The sequence below is a fragment of the Coregonus clupeaformis genome, chromosome 18, assembly GCF_020615455.1.
Source record: "Coregonus clupeaformis isolate EN_2021a chromosome 18, ASM2061545v1, whole genome shotgun sequence".
NCBI classification, from domain to species: Eukaryota; Metazoa; Chordata; class Actinopteri; order Salmoniformes; family Salmonidae; genus Coregonus; species Coregonus clupeaformis.
The window spans coordinates 41,972,671-41,991,926 of NC_059209.1; the positions used below are offsets into that span (position 1 = coordinate 41,972,671).

General features: G+C 47.2%; 1 protein-coding gene across 2 annotated transcripts in view; it reads left to right on the plus strand.

Annotated features, from left to right (window-relative positions):
- The window catches only part of LOC121530783 (serine/threonine-protein kinase TAO3), a 142,262-nt gene that overhangs the window by 45,755 nt on the left and 77,251 nt on the right, over positions 1 to 19,256 (plus strand). For both annotated transcript variants that reach the window (XM_045226867.1, XM_045226868.1), the window contains exon 2: positions 17,047 to 17,143. The gene's annotated coding sequence lies outside the window, so the exon portion shown is untranslated. The remainder of the gene's footprint in view (positions 1 to 17,046; positions 17,144 to 19,256) is intronic.

Consider the following 19,256-nt stretch of genomic DNA (forward strand, 5'->3'; position numbering starts at 1 on the left):
CTCCCTGGCATTTTTATTTGTTGTCATGTCAAACAACACTCTATTCAAAGTGCCCACTATTATATTCTAACTATAGAATTAGAATAATCATTCTAATCCATGATTCCAACAGTTCACCCAAGTATTTTGCTCTAAATCACAAGTCAAATTGCAATTGTAACATTAGGTTAAAAATGTTGCAACTGAAAACCCTACGTGACAGTGTGGAAATGATCTCAAATTAGTTCAGGAAATGCAGAAATTTACGAAAATGATAAAAATTAATTTTTGTTTTGAAGTTCAATTGAACAGTATAAAACAATCAGAATGGAGAAAGACCCATTGAAATCACTTAGAATGTATGTGTTACCACCCTATGGTCACACACTACTCATGAAGAAAATTTAGAACTTCTATTATACAAAAACATGAAACACGTTATACCGTCCAATATTTTACAAATACCGTTATATAATATTTTGGCCGTATCGCCCAGCCCTAGCGTGACTGTGTGTGAGACATTAGTAGTGAGATGTTCTCCCCTCGCCCTGCGTCTGACTGTTAGAGACTATAATTACAGGAGCAGGGTGAGGAAGAGGACAGGAGCACAGAAACCATACTGCCTCAGGTTCACTCCACACACACACACACACACTAACCCCTCCCCCCTTACACACACACACACACACACATTAACCCCGCCCCCTTTACACACACACGCACTAACCCCACACAAAGGGACCTTATGTAAAATGTATTTTATATATTCAAGTTGGAAAGTTTAAAATCTAGGTTAGCGCTAGCCCTGAGGTTGATGTAGTCTTTCCCCCTCGCCCTCCTGGGGAAAATGACTAAGTCATATTGTTGAAGCACGCAGCTCCAAAAAACACAGATTGATTGAGTTTCTTGCAAAAATTGTCTTAAAATCCCATGGCATGGTGTGTGATGTCAGGTCAGAGGTCGTAGGAGATGCTTGGAAGTCGGAACTCCTATCTACTGCCTTGCCCTTGTGATGTGTAGGCCGTTGAATAAATAATAAATCTATGTTTATTTGTCGTGCATGGGAGACAGCGGGGGTAAACGGTACAGTGAAATGCTTACTTGCCGATCTTCATCAACAGTGCAGAGCAGAGCAAATGAGCGGAGTGGAGCGGTGAGAATCTCAGCTCCTCGCTCACGGAGCTGTTCACCCCTCCGCTCCCCCCGCTCAAAGCCACTTCAGGCCAGTCCGCTCATTATCGCTCAGCGCTCAACGAAGTTTGCATCGCGCTCCACTCAAATCGCCCCCTCGCTCGCTCCAAAAAAGGAAAAAAATCTGCATGTATTTCACTTTTAGCTTAAACCACAGCCTTACCTCCCAAAGAACTAAAGAGCAACAACAACATTTTCCAAATATAAATGTTTTATTTCAAATGACAAATTAGGCCTAGCCTATGTAAGAAGGAATATACACAAAAAGTCCTGTAAAATTAAACGAATCAATGGGCCTAATTACATAAATAAAAATATACAGGCTATACATCAAAGTTTTAAAAGTAAATTAACTATTAGGCCAAAATTCTGATAACTGAACTTTTGTGCAGCTTGCACGTGGATTAAAATTAAAATTGGCTTGTATCCATTGTCAAACTTTAAAATAAAATTTTAAAAAATGAACTGCGAGGGCGCAGGTGGTCCCTCATCCTCCTCTTCATGTTCTCCACTGCTGCTGGCATCCGCGGTCACTTCACCCTCCGCCTCCTCTTCAGTGCCAGGGAGGAGGTTAAATGCCTTGATCATGTTGCTGGCACTGTCAGTGATGACCCGAATCACACGTCGTTGCACGTTCCAATATTTCAGTACACTTTCATACTTTTGGTAAATACGATCTGCGGTATGGTGCCTCTGTATGTGCTCACAGCCCAACAAAACCGTGTGCCCCCGAACGTCCCATCAATGAAACTGGCCACGATGCCAAGGAAGCTGTGCCCTCTTCTACGGGTCCAAATGTCCACTGACTGAACGAGCCCATCACCATTTTGCAGTAGGTCTTGCAGTTTGGCTTCCATCTCTTCCAGGGCATGTGGCATGAATGTGTCCCGTGCGGTGTTGTAGCATGGGGGGGGGTGTAGCCCGGTTGAGCTGCGCTGGCGAAGTGTTGCATCCCTTCGCGTTCTCCTTTACTCAGCGGTTCATAGTCCATGTAAATCATTTTTTAAAATGCTACATCCAGCTCTCTTTTTCTCTCCCTTGTTATGGTTGGGCCTTTGTGTGCAGTGAATAAACTTTTGAATTCCTCAACCCTTTTCTCTTGTTGCTGCTGCTGCTCCTCTTGCTCTATAAAATACAAATTCATGGACGACACAAATTAAATTAAACGAACCATATATTAGGCCTACTTTGAATGACAAAACGAATTTGTTTGAATATTAGGCTATATTTACTTTACACTTTTGTTACAAGTTACCCTATTCAACTTGCTAACCTTTTGCTTTCTTCGCAGCATGTTTCTCGTAGCACACTTTCGTGTTTTCGAGAGATGTCTTTTTAGATTCCAAAATGAATCTTTACTGACTGAAACGATGTCACCACATTCTTTTTCTTGAACCACATTATCATTGTTAGTTAGTTTTATATTAATAGTACACCTGTATGACTTCTCATTTTCCTTTTTGAAGTACTTGGTGAACTCCATTATTGAGCCGAGTTCTGACTGAAAATAGTCTACTGTTGATGACTGTGCAAGACACAGATGGATTCTGGGTCAGGCTTGAGCATGCTTCAGACTCGTTGTGTGAGCGGAGCAAAATTGGAGCGGGACATAGGGCGACGCTCCGTCCATTTAAAAATGCCGCTCTGCGCTCTGTCCAAAATCCGGCCGCTCGCGCTCCCCGCTCGCTCCCGCTCCACTCCGCTCACATGCTCTGGTGCAGAGTAAATGTAAAGTATCAAAGCTAATCAATCAGTAGATTAATAAAAATGTAACAGAGCACAACATGGAGGAGGCTTTAGTAGATATTGAACCAGGTGACCCTATAGCCCACTACCAGTGTTGAACCAGATGACCCTATAGCCCACTACCAGTATTGAACCAGGTGACCCTATAGCCCACTACCAGTATTGAACCAGGTGACCCTATAGCCCACTACCAGTATTGAACCAGGTGACCCTATAGCCCACTACCAGTGTTGAACCAGATGACCCTATAGCCCACTACCAGTATTGAACCAGGTGACCCTATAGCCCACTACCAGTGTTGAACCAGGTGACCCTATAGCCCACTACCAGTGTTGAACCAGGTGACCCTACAACCCACTACCAGTGTTGAACCAGGTGACCCTACAACCCACTACCAGTGTTGAACCAGATGACCCTATAGCCCACTACCAGTGTTGAACCAGGTGACCCTATAACCCACTACCAGTGTTGAACCAGGTGACCCTATAGCCCACTACCAGTGTTGAACCAGGTGACCCTATAGCCCACTACCAGTGTTGAACCAGGTGACCCTATAGCCCACTACCAGTGTTGAACCAAGTGACCCTATAGCCCACTACCAGTGTTGAACCAAGTGACCCTACAGCCCACTACCAGTGTTGAACCAGGTGACCCTATAGCCCACTACCAGTGCCCTATGGATCCTCTCACTCTGGATGCATTCCAGTAGTTTGTTGCCTCTACTGAGAGAGAGAGAGAGAGAGTGGAGACGCGGCGCGGGAGAGGCGACGAGGAGAGGGAGAGGAGACGCGGGAAGGAGACACAGCGCGGGAGAGGAGATGCGACGCGGAGAGCGAGACGAGTGTGGGGGGGACTGGGCGAGTGTGGGGGGACTGGGCGAGTGTGGGGGGGACTGGGCGAGTGTGGGGGGGACTGGGCGAGTGTGGGGGGACTGGGCGAGTGTGAGTGAGTGCCATTGCGGGCCTGTGCTCCAGGAGTAAAGGTGTTTCATGGGAGGTGTTAAAGAACATGCTGCTCTGCTCACTATAACATGGATCCTTGCCTGGCCAGAGCTGCTTTTTTAAGATTGCGCTGAACTGAATATTGCATGTTGCCACTTAGGTGGGTCCTATAAATAGTAGAGACAGTCCCCTCCAGGGGTGGAGTGCTGCCAGAGCGCGGGGGAGCGGCTCTCCATCACTTGTTTCAATTTGAGAATACACGGAGCTGGTAAAAATATTTCTGAAACATTTATTATTATAAATACATAATATTTAATTACCACAAAAATTCCATGAAGAACAGCCTATGTATAGCAACCTAGAGGTAGGTAAATGATGGTTTCTTCCCCGTCTTCTCTCTGGCGGTGGCGAGAATGATGAACTGTAGGCTATGTGTGTGCACTGTGGAGGCCCGTCAGAGGCTTGACCACTTTGGCCATCAGAACATTGACAAATAATCACCAGCAGTTCCTAGCCAGCCCTTTCACAACCACAAGCTTTAAAGGCATGTCCGCAGCAGACCAGGCTGCAGCGCAGTCTGAGGAAACACACCTGATACGTCAGGCAAACATCCTGGAGGGAGAGAGCTGGCCAGAGCCTCTCCCTATGGGATTCAGGGAATAAGACATTCGCATCTTGTGCCAACGCTTCTCCCTCCCGTGCGCCTCCAACATCAATGGTTTTAGGGACTTTTTTCAGCTTAACTGTACGTATCGCCAGTGCTTGACCAGTGCTTGGCTTGGGCAGGAGCTCAAAATGTTCTACTGCTTGAGCTCCTGTCCTTCTTATAAAATATTAGCTCAAAAGTATTGTGGCGCTCCTGCACCTAAATATAAACCGTACCGGCACACAAAATGAGTACTGGAACCCATTTCAGTCCAAGTCAAGCACTGTGAATCCCTGCAGCTCAGCGGAGTGTGAGAGGTGGTCTAGCCACATTTAACCTTATCACAACAATGAGATCTATTTTACGAACTGACTTGTTGAAAGTCACTGAGCTCTTCAGTAAGGCCATTCTACTGCCAATTTTTATTTATGGAAATTGCATGGCTGTGAGCTCTATTTTATACACCTGTCAGGAACGTGTGTGGCTGAAATGGCTTAATCCTCACTCATTTGAAGGGGTGTCCACATACTTTTGGCAAGTAGTGTGTATCTACCTGAAAATACATTATCTAAGTGATTGATAGTTGGTATTCAACAGTCATAAAAGTATGCCTTATTTACTTTGAAGAACTACTAAAATAGTGATTTAGTCAGACAGCATAGGCAGCAGCTCTATAGAGATGAGATGATGACTTTGTGGTCCTCTGTAGCACAATTGGTAGAGCACGGCGCTTGTAACGCCAGGGTAGTGGGTTCGATCCCCGGGACCACCCATACGTAACAATGTATGCGCACATGACTGTAAGTCCCTTTGGATAAAAGCGTCTGCTAAATGGCATATTGTTGTTATTATTATTATTATTATTATTATTATTATTTGAATTAAATAATGAAGTCATCAAATTAAACAAATGTAATTTACACAACTGAAATATTTTTATTAAAGTAATGTGAATAAATGATGGTTAATAAGTGATAAGCAGTAATGGACAGTCCCTACCATCATGGGACTTGTATAGATTGTTTTATTTTGTGGTGTTACAGCATTCAACCTACATAATGCATAGTGCATTTCATGTTTAAAAATATAATCGAAAACCGTGATACATTTTTTTTTTCATAAAACAGAAACCGAACTGACCTCAAAAAGCACTAATCGCTCAGCACTAGCGCAGACCGAAGAATATCTATGGTCCCTCCCAATAAGTTCTCCAATCTCATAAAGCATTATAGAAAGAGGCTAAGTGCCGTTATCCTTGCAATGGGAGGGTGAACAAAGTAATGGTAGCTTCTCTTTGAAACGTCGGTGATCAGTGAACGCTTCCAACCGTTACACAGTAGATAGTGTATAGCATAGCACAGATAATGTTTTGCCAACCTTAGTGCACTTCCTCAATTCCCATCTTGGAAGACAACCCATGTCTTCTAAACTTCCATGTCTAGTTCCAGGGGGTTCGTTTGAATTTGGAAAATGCTCCGTTGTTAATTTTAAATAAATGTTTTGCTCCATAAAGTAATCCAACAATGTGTACGCAGCCATCTTGTCTATTTCAAATCTTCTCTCATAGATTGATACATGATGACACTTTTTAAAAAATCTTTATCAAGGTTGCCAGTAATTTTGTAGGTGATTGTATGGTCATGCGTGTTTCTTCTGTGTGTGTGCGTGCCAACATCTGTCATGCTGTACTACTCAAACAGCATCCATGTCCTTCTAGTGAGTACCTTTTAACTGAACGGCAGAGATTAAGATTGATTGGAGAATGAAAGTGCTAAATGAAGTACTCCATCATCGGTGATACTATTAAACGGCACTAAGTAGCTACTATTAGTATCTGTATTCATCCCTGGCGAAGCTGCCACTCTGAGTATAGACATATAACTGTAAGGGAAAAGTCGTGGAGTGAACCGTAGAGGTGGGCCTTGTGCTTTATTGGGTAGAAGTGGGCCAGAGGCTGTATTCAGAAATAGGATCAGGTGCTCCCTGTCCATGGTATTCATCATGATCTAAAAGTCAAAACTCTTCCAAGAGCAGCACTTGTATTCTGATACGTTTCATGAATAGGGTCCCAGATCCATGGTCTATTGGTACCCCAAAGCATTATGTTAATATTACAGGCTGATCTATGTAGCCTAACTCCCATGATTCATAGTGCATTTTCTCTGGAGTAGTCCTATTATTTTCAGTGTCACTAAGCTCTGAATATGGGAGAGCTAGCAGCTCACACTGCTTTGAAAGCTACAAATCTGTGTGTGTGTGTGTGTGTGTGTGTGTGTGTGTGCGTGCGCGCCCCCCGTTATTAGTCACCCTATCTGAGATGAGTCACGTCTTTCAAATCCCACCAACAGCATGTGGCCCCGGTATCAAAACAGGACATTCTGTTTAGTTTCTATCTGCTAGTTATTTGTCATTGATGGAGCGTAGTGGGTGTGAGTTAACTGCCTTGTTTGTGCATGCTGTAACAGGCTGTAGGCCTACATCTGTATCAACTTTGTTAATCAAGTAGGCTACATATTACATCAGCCCATTTATTTTTGTGTCTGTGGATCTCTGTGTCTGTGGATCTCTGTGTCTGTGGATCTCTGTGTCTGTGGATCTCTGTGTCTGTGGATCTCTGTGTCTGTGGATCTCTGTGTGTGTGGCCCTACTTAAACCCAATGCTAGATTTAAGACACTGACGCACATGCGCTCGCATGCACGCACGCACATACACACAGACACACACACAACCTATGTCTCTCTCTCTCTCTCTCTCTCTCTCTCTCTCTCTCTCTCTCTCTCTCTCTCTCTCTCTCTCTCTCTCTCTCTCTCTCTCTCTCTCTCTCTCTCTCTCTCTCTCTCTCTCTCTCTCTCTCTCTCTCTCTCTCTCTCTCTCTCTCTCTCTCTCTCTCTGCAAATGGCACTGATCTTTAGAGCTGCAGCTAGTTCTGTGACATTAATACGGTTCGATTGTAGTCCAATTAATTTCCCCCAGGCCGGCCGGCCCACCAGCTGAGCGGCATTCAAAATCGGCTTAATATTAGCCCCTAAAAAAAAGTTCTCAAATGGATCATGGCAGCCAGGCTGTCTCCTCTCTCTCTCCTCCTCCTCCTCTCTCCTCCCTATATGTCCTCACTCATTCAGCCAGCCTTCTGACCTTGGCCTCACACACAGACAAACACATGGACACACACATACAGAGGCATGGATGCACACATACTGACATGGGCAGGGTTTTTTCTGCATAGAAAACTATTGGGCGGGCCGCCTAACAGTAAAAAACGTTTTCCGTGTACAATGACTAAAACCAGATATAAAGTATGTAGAAAAGATAATAGATCTATATACCTTTCAATAAGATCATCTTTGAGAATTAACAACTACCTAAATAAAAGGTAGACAGTCCGGAAGAATCTAAAATTCCCAAAATGATGCATACAGGAGTATTTTTGTCATGGCATGAGGCCCTATTGATTTTGTCATGTTTGAGTCACTCAGACAGCATAAGCCATGGCAAAATATTTAGAATTGCAGGAAATTAGCATTAAAACAGCTAAATATTTCCACTGCGGCCAACAGGAGGGCCTAAAAAAATTTGGGCCGGCCTCCGAGTGGCGTAGCGGTCTAAGGCACTGCATCACGGTGCTAGAGGCGTCACTACAGACCTGGGTTCGATCCAAGGCTGTGTCGCAACCAGCCGCGACCGGGAGACTCATGAGGCAGCGCAGAATTGGCCCAGCGTCGTCCAGGTTAGGGGAGGGTTTGGCCGGCAGGGATGTCCTTGTCCCATCGCGCTCCAGCGACTCCTTGTGGCGGACCGGGCGCATGCACGCTGACTTCGGTCGTCAGTTGTACGGTGTTCCCTCCGACACATTGGTGCGGCTTGCTTCCGGGTTAAGCGAGCAGTGTGTCAAGAAGCAGTGCGGCTTAGCTGGGTCGTGTTTCGGAGGACGCATGGCTCTCGACCTTCGCCTCTCCCGAGTCCGTACGGGAGTTGCAGCGATGGGACAAAACCGTAACTACCATTTTGGATATCACGAAATTGGGGAGAAAAAGGGGTAAAAAGTAAATAAAAAAATTATAATACAAAATAATAAAATAATATAAAAATACAATTTAAAAAATGGGTCGGCGACCGCACCATTGGCCATGCCCATGGCCACGCCCACAACCTAATCCCCATTTTGATCCAGAAAAAACCCTAATGGGTACACACACATGGGTACACACACACACACAGACATGGACACACTAATAATCACACACTGATAGTCTCACGCACACACACATCAATATGTGTCTGAAGGACGTCTGCACACGTACACACACAGATCACTCACACAATCACAGTCTGACACACACACACACACACACACACACAGTCACACAGCAATAACAGTGTCTGAAGGCCGTCTCCTGCCCTTGGCTATGAGGCGTTCTCTGACCTAGCACTGTTAGTCACATCACACACCAAAAATAGGACCCCCTTCCTCTCCCTCGTTCTCGCACTCACCCTCCGGCCACTCTCCTCTCCTCTCTATCTTTCTCTCTCTCACTGTCTCTCTGAGGTTACACTCCCTCTCTTCCTGAAGGAGGACAAGAAGGCAAGGAGGACTTGGAAGCTCAACTTTCCAGAGGCTCCTACGTCCTGCATCACTTTCAGTTATAAATCATGTAGCGACACTCACAAGAAGCACAATACACTTAGATCCTCTTCCCTTCCTTTATTATTCAAACTGTGGCTTTTTATACCTGATCTGAGGCCTGTGGTATCTAGAGGAGAAGAGTGGGAAATCTGAGGCCTGTGGTATCTAGAGGAGAAGAGTGGGAAATCTGAGGCCTGTGGTATCTAGAGGAGAAGAGTGGGACATCTGAGGCCTGTGGTATCTAGAGGAGAAGAGTGGGAAATCTGAGACCTGTGGTATCTAGAGGAGAAGAGTGGGAAATCTGAGACCTGTGGTATCTAGAGGAGAAGAGTGGGAAATCTGAGGCCTGTGGTATCTAGAGGAGAAGAGTGGGAAATCTGAGACCTGTGGTATCTAGAGGAGAAGAGTGGGAAATCTGAGGCCTGTGGTATCTAGAGGAGAAGAGTGGGAAATCTGAGGCCTGTGGTATCTAGAGGAGAAGAGTGGGAAATCTGAGGCCTGTGGTATCTAGAGGAGAAGAGTGGGAAATCTGAGGCCTGTGGTATCTAGAGGAGAAGAGTGGGAAATCTGAGGCCTGTGGTATCTAGAGGAGAAGAGTGGGAAATCTGAGGCCTGTGGTATCTAGAGGAGAAGAGTGGGAAATCTGAGGCCTGTGTTATCTAGAGGAGAGAGATATGACAATAGTGAAGAACAAACACCACTGTAAATACAACCCATATTTGTTTATTTATCTTCCCTTTTGTACCTTAACTATTTGCACATAATATGACATTTCAAATGTCTTTATTCTTTTGGAACTTTTGTGAGTGTAATGTTTACAGTTAATTTTTATTGTTAGTAAACAAAAGTGAAATTATCTACTTCACTTGCTTTGGCAATGTTAACATATGTTTCCCGTGCCAATAAAGCCCCTTAAATTGAATTGAATTGATATGAGTCCTGTGGTATCTAGAGGAGAGGAGAGTGAGATATGAGGCCTGTGGTATCTAGAGGAGAGGGATATGAGGCCTGTGGATTCTAGAGGAGAGGGATATGAGGCCTGTGGTATCTAGAGGAGAGGGGGATATGAGGCCTGTGGTATCTAGAGTAGAGGGGGATATGAGGCCTGTGGTATCTAGAGTAGAGGGAGATATGAGGCCTGTGGTATCTAGAGGAGAGGGATATGAGGCCTGTGGTATCGTGAGGAGAGGGGTATGAGGCCTGTAGTATCTAGAGTAGAGGAGAGGGAGATATGAGGCCTGTGGTATCTAGAGTAGAGGAGAGGGAGATATGAGGCCTGTGGTATCGATAGGAGAGAGGGATATGAGGCCTATGGTATCTAGAGGAGAGAGGGATATGAGGCCTGTGGTATCGATAGGAGAGAGGGATATGAGGCCTGTGGTATCTAGAGGAGAGAGGGATATGAGGCCTGTAGTATCTAGAGTAGAGGAGAGGGAGATATGAGGCCTGTGGTATCTAGAGTAGAGGAGAGGGAGATATGAGGCCTGTGGTATCGATAGGAGAGAGGGATATGAGGCCTGTGGTATCGAGAGGAGAGGGATATGAAGCCTGTGGTATCGAGAGGAGAGGGATATGAGGCCTGTGGTATCGATAGGAGAGAGGGATATGAGGCCTGTGGTATCGAGAGGAGAGAGAGGGATATGAGGCCTGTGGTATTGAGAGGAGAGGGAGATATGAGGCCTGTGGTATCTAGAGGAGAGAGGGATATGAGGCCTGTGGTATCGAGAGGAGAGGGAGATATGAGGCCTGTGGTATCTAGAGGAGAGGAGAGGGAGATATGAGGCCTGTGGTATCGAGAGGAGAGGAGAGGGAGATATGAGGCCTGTGGTATCTAGAGGAGAGAGGGATATGAGGCCTGTGGTATCGAGAGGAGAGGGAGATATGAGGCCTGTGGTATCTAGAGGAGAGAGGGATATGAGGCCTGTGGTATCGAGAGGAGAGGGAGATATGAGGCCTGTGGTATCTAGAGGAGAGGAGAGGGAGATATGAGGCCTGTGGTATCGAGAGGAGAGGAGAGGGGAGATATGAGGCCTGTGGTATCTAGAGGAGAGAGGGATATGAGGCCTGTGGTATCGAGAGGAGAGGGAGATATGAGGCCTGTGGTATCTAGAGGAGAGGAGAGGGATATATGAGGCCTGTGGTATCTAGAGGAGAGGAGAGGGAGATATGAGGCCTGTGGTATCTAGAGGAGAGAGGGAGAGATATGAGGCCTGTGGTATCTAGAGGAGAGAGGGATATGAGGCCTGTGGTATCGAGAGGAGAGGGAGATATGAGGCCTGTGGTATCTAGAGGAGAGAGGGATATGAGGCCTGTGGTATCGAGAGGAGAGGGAGATATGAGGCCTGTGGTATCGAGAGGAGAGGGATATGAGGCCTGTGGTATCTAGAAGAGAGGAGAGGGAGATATGAGGCCTGTGGTATCTAGAGGAGAGGAGAGTGAGATATGAGGCCTGTGGTATCGAAAGGAGAGGGATATGAGACCTGTAATATCGAGAGGAGAGGGAGATCTGAGGCCTGTGGTATCTAGAGGAGAGGAGAGGGAGATATGAGGCCTGTGGTATCGAGAGGAGAGGAGAGGGAGATATGAGGCCTGTGGTATCTAGAGGAGAGAGGGATATGAGGCCTGTGGTATCGAGAGGAGAGGGAGATATGAGGCCTGTGGTATCTAGAGGAGAGGAGAGGGATATATGAGGCCTGTGGTATCTAGAGGAGAGGAGAGGGAGATATGAGGCCTGTGGTATCTAGAGGAGAGAGGGAGAGATGAGGCCTGTGGTATCTAGAGGAGAGAGGGATATGAGGCCTGTGGTATCTAGAGGAGAGGGAGATATGAGGCCTGTGGTATCTAGAGGAGAGAGGGATAGGAGGCCTGTGGTATCGAGAGGAGAGGGAGATATGAGGCCTGTGGTATCTAGAGGAGAGAGGGATATGAGGCCTGTGGTATCGAGAGGAGAGGGAGATATGAGGCCTGTGGTATCTAGAGGAGAGAGGGATATGAGGCCTGTGGTATCGAGAGGAGAGGGATATGAGGCCTGTGGTATCGAGAGGAGAGGGAGATATGAGGCCTGTGGTATCTAGAGGAGAGGAGAGTGAGATATGAGGCCTGTGGTATCTAGAGGAGAGGAGAGGGAGATATGAGGCCTGTGGTATCGAGAGGAGAGGAGAGGGAGATATGAGGCCTGTGGTATCTAGAGGAGAGAGGGATATGAGGCCTGTGGTATCGAGAGGAGAGGGAGATATGAGGCCTGTGGTATCTAGAGGGAGAGGAGAGGGATATATGAGGCCTGTGGTATCTAGAGGAGAGGAGAGGGAGATATGAGGCCTGTGGTATCTAGAGGAGAGAGGGAGAGATATGAGGCCTGTGGTATCTAGAGGAGAGAGGGATATGAGGCCTGTGGTATCTAGAGGAGAGGGAGATATGAGGCCTGTGGTATCTAGAGGAGAGAGGGATAGGAGGCCTGTGGTATCGAGAGGAGAGGGAGATATGAGGCCTGTGGTATCTAGAGGAGAGAGGGATATGAGGCCTGTGGTATCGAGAGGAGAGGGAGATATGAGGCCTGTGGTATCTAGAGGAGAGAGGGATATGAGGCCTGTGGTATCGAGAGGAGAGGGATATGAGGCCTGTGGTATCAAGAGGAGAGGGAGATATGAGGCCTGTGGTATCTAGAGGAGAGGAGAGTGAGATATGAGGCCTGTGGTATCGAGAGGAGAGAGGGATATGAGGCCTGTGGTATCGAGAGGAGAGAGAGGGATATGAGGCCTGTGGTATTGAGAGGAGAGGGAGATATGAGGCCTGTGGTATCTAGAGGAGAGAGAGGGATATGAGGCCTGTGGTATCGAGAGGAGAGGGAGATATGAGGCCTGTGGTATCTAGAGGAGAGGAGAGGGAGATATGAGGCCTGTGGTATCGAGAGGAGAGGAGAGGGAGATATGAGGCCTGTGGTATCTAGAGGAGAGAGGGATATGAGGCCTGTGGTATCGAGAGGAGAGGGAAATATATGAGGCCTGTGGTATCTAGAGGAGAGAGGGATATGAGGCCTGTGGTATCGAGAGGAGAGGGAGATATGAGGCCTGTGGTATCTAGAGGGAGAGGAGAGGGAGATATGAGGCCTGTGGTATCGAGAGGAGAGGAGAGGGAGATATGAGGCCTGTGGTATCTAGAGGAGAGAGGGATATGAGGCCTGTGGTATCGAGAGGAGAGGGAGATATGAGGCCTGTGGTATCTAGAGGAGAGGAGAGGGATATATGAGGCATCTAGAGGAGAGGAGAGGGAGATATGAGGCCTGTGGTATCTAGAGGAGAGAGGGAGAGATATGAGGCCTGTGGTATCTAGAGGAGAGAGGGATATGAGGCCTGTGGTATCGAGAGGAGAGGGAGATATGAGGCCTGTGGTATCTAGAGGAGAGAGGGATATGAGGCCTGTGGTATCGAGAGGAGAGGGAGATATGAGGCCTGTGGTATCGAGAGGAGAGGGATATGAGGCCTGTGGTATCTAGAAGAGAGGAGAGGGAGATATGAGGCCTGTGGTATCTAGAGGAGAGGAGAGTGAGATATGAGGCCTGTGGTATCGAAAGGAGAGGGATATGAGGCCTGTAATATCGAGAGGAGAGGGAGATCTGAGGCCTGTGGTATCTAGAGGAGAGGAGAGGGAGATATGAGGCCTGTGGTATCGAGAGGAGAGGAGAGGGAGATATGAGGCCTGTGGTATCTAGAGGAGAGAGGGATATGAGGCCTGTGGTATCGAGAGGAGAGGGAGATATGAGGCCTGTGGTATCTAGAGGAGAGGGAGAGGGATATATGAGGCCTGTGGTATCTAGAGGAGAGGAGAGGGAGATATGAGGCCTGTGGTATCTAGAGGAGAGAGGGAGAGAATGAGGCCTGTGGTATCTAGAGGAGAGAGGGATATGAGGCCTGTGGTATCTAGAGGAGAGGGAGATATGAGGCCTGTGGTATCTAGAGGAAAGAGGGATAGGAGGCCTGTGGTATCGAGAGGAGAGGGAGATATGAGGCCTGTGGTATCTAGAGGAGAGAGGGATATGAGGCCTGTGGTATCGAGAGGGAGAGGGAGATATGAGGCCTGTGGTATCTAGAGGAGAGAGGGATATGAGGCCTGTGGTATCGAGAGGAGAGGGATATGAGGCCTGTGGTATCGAGAGGAGAGGGAGATATGAGGCCTGTGGTATCTAGAGGAGAGGAGAGTGAGATATGAGGCCTGTGGTATCTAGAGGAGAGGAGAGGGAGATATGAGGCCTGTGGTATCGAGAGGAGAGGAGAGGGAGATATGAGGCCTGTGGTATCTAGAGGAGAGAGGGATATGAGGCCTGTGGTATCGAGAGGAGAGGGAGATATGAGGCCTGTGGTATCTAGAGGAGAGGAGAGGGATATATGAGGCCTGTGGTATCTAGAGGAGAGGAGAGGGAGATATGAGGCCTGTGGTATCTAGAGGAGAGAGGGAGAGATATGAGGCCTGTGGTATCTAGAGGAGAGAGGGATATGAGGCCTGTGGTATCTAGAGGAGAGGGAGATATGAGGCCTGTGGTATCTAGAGGAGAGAGGGTTAGGAGGCCTGTGGTATCGAGAGGAGAGGGAGATATGAGGCCTGTGGTATCTAGAGGAGAGAGGGATATGAGGCCTGTGGTATCGAGAGGAGAGGGAGATATGAGGCCTGTGGTATCTAGAGGAGAGAGGGATATGAGGCCTGTGGTATCGAGAGGAGAGGGATATGAGGCCTGTGGTATCGAGAGGAGAGGGAGATATGAGGCCTGTGGTATCTAGAGGAGAGGAGAGTGAGATATGAGGCCTGTGGTATCGAGAGGAGAGGGAGATATGAGGCCTGTGGTATCGATAGGAGAGAGATATGAGGCCTGTTGTATCTAGAGGAGAGAAGGATATGAGGCCTGTGGTATCGAGAGGAGAGGGAGATATGAGGCCTGTGGTATCTAGAGGAGAGAGGGAGAGAGATGAGGCCTGTGGTATCTAGAGTAGAGAGGGAGAGAGATGAGGCCTGTGGTATCTAGAGTAGAGAGGGATCTAAGGCCTCTGGTATCTAGAGAGGAGGAAGTCGTTTGGAGAAAGAGGAACTAGTTCTCTTGGAAGAGCTCAGGGGTCATTGGATGAATAATGGGAGTCTCTAGCTACAGTACTCTGTTGTAGATGTGACTGTACTGTAGCTAGCTAGCTGCTGCCAGATCTGTGCACTTCTAGATGTGACTTTACTGTAGCTAGCTAGCTGCTGCCAGACCAGAGCTCTTGTAGATGTGACTGTACTGTAGCTAGCTAGCTAGCTGCTGTCAGACCAGAGCTCTTGTAGATGTGACTGTACTGTAGCTAGCTAGCTGCTGTCAGACCAGAGCTCTTCTAGATGTGACTGTACTGTAGCTAGCTAGCTGCTGTCAGACCAGAGCTCTTGTAGATGTGACTGTACTGTAGCTAGCTAGCTGCTGTCAGACCAGAGCTCTTGTAGATGTGACTGTACTGTAGCTAGCTAGCTGCTGCCAGATCTCTGCTCTTCTAGATGTGACTGTACTGTAGCTAGCTAGCTGCTGTCAGACCAGAGCTCTTGTAGATGTGACTGTACTGTAGCTAGCTAGCTGCTGTCAGACCAGAGCTCTTCTAGATGTGACTGTACTGTAGCTAGCTAGCTAGCTGCTGTCAGACCAGAGCTCTTCTAGATGTGACTGTACTGTAGCTAGCTAGCTGCTGCCAGACCAGAGCTCTTCTAGATGTGACTGTACTGTAGCTAGCTAGCTGCTGCCAGACCAGAGCTCTTGTAGATGTGACTGTACTGTAGCTAGCTAGCTGCTGTCAGACCAGAGCTCTTGTAGATGTGACTGTACTGTAGCTAGCTAGCTGCTGCCAGATCTGTGCTCGTCTAGATGTGACTGTACTGTAGCTAGCTAGCTGCTGTCAGACCAGAGCTCTTCTAGATGTGACTGTACTGTAGCTAGCTAGCTGTTGCCAGACCAGAGCTCTTGTAGATGTGACTGTACTGTAGCTAGCTAGCTGCTGTCGGACCAGAGCTCTTGTAGATGTGACTGTACTGTAGCTAGCTAGCTGCTGTCAGACCAGAGCTCTTGTAGATGTGACTGTACTGTAGCTAGCTAGCTGCTGCCAGATCTGTGCTCTTCTAGATGTGACTGTACTGTAGCTAGCTAGCTGCTGTCAGACCAGAGCTCTTCTAGATGTGATTGTACTGTAGCTAGCTAGCTGCTGCCAAACCAGAGCTCTTCTAGATGTGACTGTACTGTAGCTAGCTAGCTGCTGTCAGACCAGAGCTCTTCTAGATGTGACTGTACTGTAGCTAGCTAGCTGCTGTCAGACCAGAGCTCTTGTAGATGTGACTGTACTGTAGCTAGCTAGCTGCTGTCAGACCAGAGCTCTTGTAGATGTGACTGTACTGTAGCTAGCTAGCTGCTGCCAGATCTCTGCTCTTCTAGATGTGACTGTACTGTAGCTAGCTAGCTGCTGTCAGACCAGAGCTCTTCTAGATGTGATTGTACTGTAGCTAGCTAGCTGCTGTCAGACCAGAGCTCTTTTAGATGTGACTGTACTGTAGCTAGCTAGCTAGCTAGCTAGCTAGCTGCTGTCAGACCAGAGCTCTTCTAGATGTGACTGTACTGTAGCTAGCTAGCTGCTGTCAGACCAGAGCTCTGTTGTATCTTTGTGGATGGGGATTTTCTACCACCTGCCAACTCAAGATATGATGTGCCTATGCTGTACTCTATACTAGCCACAAACGGTGTGCTTACACAACCTGTAAGGGTTATGAATTATTATTGTACAGTTCACTACTGATACGTACATGTTTGGATAAGTACAAACTCTGTTTAAGTGAATTACGTAATTTCAACCAGTTTCGATCAGTTATGTCATGATGAAGTTATTCATCTAAGTATGCTCTTTCCTCTGCTGTGTTTCCTCAGGTTTTCCCCCCATCATCTGTCCCAGCCATGAAGCAGCAGAGTGGACTGTAGACCCACTCTGAGCCCAGAGAACAGCAGAACTCGCTCCCACACTAAGGTAATGATGCATGTGGTCGTTTACCTCAAGCCACCTACTGTACAGGGGCCATTCCACCTCAGCATGACCCAAAAATATTTTTGCTATTCCAGATTGTTCTGGCAATTCTCACATCAAAGCTTCATTGGAAGGAATTATGTTTAACGTGGTTTTTACATTTGTATAACAAACCATCTTTTAGAAAATCATGATGAGTGGCCATTTTTTAGGCCCTTTTTAGACCTATACATGTCTATGAAATGTGAACCGTACATGATACAGACAACATTTTGGTGTCATTGTGATTGATTCGTTGATTCATTTTTGTACTATTCAGTCCTTTCTTTCTCTCGCTCTCATTCCCTCCCACCATCCATCCATCCATTATCTAAATCCTACTGTCCATATTGCATGGAAGCAGGCGACTGTGGTAAATGAATCTGCCCTGTAAGTGTCGCACACATTGCACCGGATGTGGATCTTCGGTTCGTTCAGCGCACTGTTGACATCTGACTGCCAACATTTTCGTGCATCAGTTCGTACTCGGTTCGCAAGTACTCTCTGCAGGCAAACACTACTGGTGTGTGGATCCCTAATGGTTGGTGTGTTGGAGCCCTAATGGTTGGTGTGTTGGAGCCCTAATGGTTGGTGTGTTGGAGCCCTAATGGTTGGTGAGTTGGAGCCCTAATGGTTGGTGTGTTGGAGCCCTAATGGTTGGTGTGTTGGAGCCCTAATGGTTGGTGTGTTGGAGCCCTAATGGTTGGTGTGTTGGAGCCCTAATGGTTGGTGTGTTGGAGCCCTAATGGTTGGTGTGTTGGAGCCCTAATGGTTGGTGAGTTGGAGCCCTAATGGTTGGTGTGTTGGAGCCCTAATGGTTGGTGTGTTGGAGCCCTAATGGTTGGTGTGTTGGAGCCCTAATGGTTGGTGTGTTGGAGCCCTAATGGTTGGTGTGTTGGAGCCCTAATGGTTGGTGTGTTGGAGCCCTAATGGTTGGTGTGTTGGAGCCCTAATGGTTGGTGTGTTGGAGCCCTAATGGTTGGTGTGTTGGAGCCCTAATGGTTGGTGTGTTGGAGCCCTAATGGTTGGTGTGTTGGAGCCCTAATGGTTGGTGTGTTGGAGCCCTAATGGTTGGTGTGTTGGAGCCCTAATGGTTGGTGTGTTGGAGCCCTAATGGTTGGTGAGTTGGAGCCCTAATGGTTGGTGTGTTGGAGCCCTAATGGTTGGTGTGTTGGAGCCCTAATGGTTGGTGTGTTGGAGCCCTAATGGTTGGTGTGTGGATCCCTAATGGTTGGTGTGTTGGAGCCCTAATGGTTGGTGAGTTGGAGCCCTAATGGTTGGTGAGTTGGAGCCCTAATGGTTGGTGAGTTGGAGCCCTAATGGTTGGTGTGTTGGAGCCCTAATGGTTGCTCCTCTCTTACTGCTCTACTTACTCAAGCCGGCGTGATGATGCTGCTGCTGACTTCGTAAAGCAATCGCTCATAATTAAACTCTTCTCTGGGAGAAGGGAAGCACACTCACACACACACAGAACGCCAGAAGCAAAGCTGGCTGCTGAGTCACACAGCAGATCAGAGAGTTGGGGAGCCCATAGCCAAGGCAGCGTGCTGGGGGGTCCTGGGGAGGGAGGGAGGTGGGGGTACAATATTTTTTATAATTTTCCCCCTCATATGCATGCTCCTATGTCCTATATTTCATGTGTTCATTACAATTGAATAAACACAATGCACCCATTCACATCCATATGAGATTGAATGACCTAAGCCCTGTGTTAAAGTGTGTTATTAATACTTTAAAGTACACGTTTACTCCAGGGGTGATGTGGGGTGATGCGTTATTACTGCACCCAGGCTGTCCGTCTTGATTAGTAAGGCTTTACTGAAGTGCAGTGATTCTATGGGAATGAATACCACAGTAGAATACCAAAAGCCCTAATCCTACTCTGTAATATCATGCTAGTAATATAAAATGAAAGGATCATTATGTAATTATCCCTCTCCCTCTCCCTCCCAACGTCCATACGTTATCTCAATGCACAATTTGCCTGATTTGTCTTTTTAAATGTATTATTAGTTAGGGTTGGGTGATGTCAACTGTTGGCCTATTGTGACTATATACCCATAAAACATTGATATAC